The sequence below is a fragment of the Orcinus orca genome, chromosome 1 (genome assembly GCF_937001465.1).
Source record: "Orcinus orca chromosome 1, mOrcOrc1.1, whole genome shotgun sequence".
Classification (NCBI taxonomy): Eukaryota; Metazoa; Chordata; class Mammalia; order Artiodactyla; family Delphinidae; genus Orcinus; species Orcinus orca.
Window position 1 is genome coordinate 63,503,002 of NC_064559.1, and position 2,314 is coordinate 63,505,315.

Genomic DNA, 2,314 nt, shown 5'->3' on the forward strand with positions numbered 1-2,314 from the left:
AAGTGAGAAACCATTAGAAAGTTTCAAACAATGAATAACACGAACTATGTTTCAAAGAGATCATTCTGACTTCTGCATGGATAACAGACTATAGGAAGGCCAAGGTGGGAGAAGGGGAAACAGTTAGAAAGCTATTGTAGATTTTATATGAGAGATAACAGACTAAGATGGTGGCATTGGAGATGGAGGTATAGGATGGATTATGAATATATTCTGGAGGTTAGAGCAAGCAGGATTGCTGCTTTATTAAATTTTGGAGGTGGTGCAGGAAAAGAAAAAACCAAATATGATTCCTAAGTCTCTGACTTGAATAACTGATGAGAGAGTGATAGGATTTCCTGTGGTAGAGAAGATTAAAGTACAGGGTAGGATGGGATGCTTTGGTAGCAAAAAAACCAAAAACCAAGAAAACAAAAACAAGAAATCTTGACACAAACTGGCAAAAATAATAAGCAAATTTATTAGCTTACAAAATGTAGAACAAGCTATAATGTTTGGGTGTTTCAGTGGCTTAAGTATGTTATCAATGGCCTCTTTCTAACTTTCATCTTTGCCATCCAAGTTTAAGCTTCATCCTAAAGCTAATTCTCTTTGGGGTCAGCAACTGGGACAATGTGTTTCTTTGCTCATAACCAACAGGAATGCAGAGAGAAACCATTCCTCTAAGCATATAGTACAGGTCCTTCCTGCTAGCCTGAATTTGCTGACTTAGGTCTGCCATGTTCTGATTGGTTTAAATGAATAAGGACCAGAGTTGGAGCCACTGGCGTCTGAGTCATGACTGATACGTGGAGAGTAGTGAGTGACACCTGGGAAAAATCAAGTTCTGTTGGGAAAGACAGGAGGAAGGATTGATTAAGAGTTTATGTGTGTGAGCTTTAGCTCTTTGTTTCTTTCTCCCCATCTGTGAAGTGGGAGGAAAATATAACTACAGCCTTAGCAGACGGAGGAGGAGAGATTTTTATGAAGAAAACTAGAACAAAGGTCTCATTTGCACCAAGAGGGAAGGCTTGTTCTAATACCAAAGGACCCATGGGGTAAAACTGCTGCATGGATGATATAACGTGAATATCAGTGACTTCATTTTTAATATGTTTTTATAGAAGTATAGTTGATTTACAATATTGTGTTAGTTTCAGGTGTACAGCAGAGTGATTCAGTTATACATATATATATATATATATATATATATTCTTTTTCAGATTATTTTCCATTATAGGTTATTACAAGACATTGAATATAGCTCCCTGTGCTATACAGTAGACCCTTGTTGTTTATCCATTGTATTTTATATATAGTAGTGTATACCTGTTAATCCCAAACTCCTAATTTATCCTTCCACCACCCTTCCCATTTGGTGATCATAAGATTGTTTTCTATGACAGTGACTTTATTTGGGTGATACAAATAAACTGAGACTGATGAGTCCAAGCAACGCTGGGGGAGAGCCAGAGCAGAAGACAGCAAAAGAAGACTCTTGCTGGAGGCTTCCCTGGTGGCGCAGTGGTTGAGAGTCCGCTTGCCGATGCAGGGGACACGGGTTCGTGCCCCGGTCCGGGAGGATCCCACATGCCGCAGAGCGGCTGGGCCCGTGAGCCATGGCCGCTGAGCCTGCGCGTCCGGAGCCTGTGCTCTGCAACGGGAGAGGCCGCGACAGTGAGAGGCCCGCGTACCGCAAAGAGAAAACAAAGAAGACTCTTGCTGGTCCTCATTTTCTGTGTCTTAGAAACCCAGTGTTTTGGTTTAGAAAATGATCATAAAGGATTCTAAAACCGTCTCTCTTTTGTGAGTCAAGCCTCTGATATTTTCAGAAACCAGGCCTTGAATACGAAAAACAAACTGTGTGCCGTAAGGGGCAAAAGCAGCCTTAGTCCAGGATGAGGGAGGTCAGGGAAGAGAACCAGCAAGAATAATGTGGTATCAAAAGCCGCACCTGCTGTCCAGGGAGACTGATTCTGGGTGGGCAGCTTTCTTGCTTGTGAGTCTATGAATAATAAATTTGTTCAAAAGGTGCTCCCCATTAACCATGGAGAGGAACTGTCTGAAGAAGTTCTTGGTTAAATTTTGTGATAATCCCGGAGCACCCAGTGACTATAAGATTGATGCGGGTCGGGAGGAAGGGGGCAGGAGTTATCCCAATCATAGGTGAGACCGCCAAGAACCTAAGTAAACAGGGGACATGAAGCACCTGGGCTCTACCCAAATAGTTTGCATCAGACACATAGATAGAGTCTGAACCCCCATTAGCCCCAGATTGTACCCCCCAAGCCATCCACTCCAATTGCTAAGGATGGAAGGTGGCCAAATAGATCAG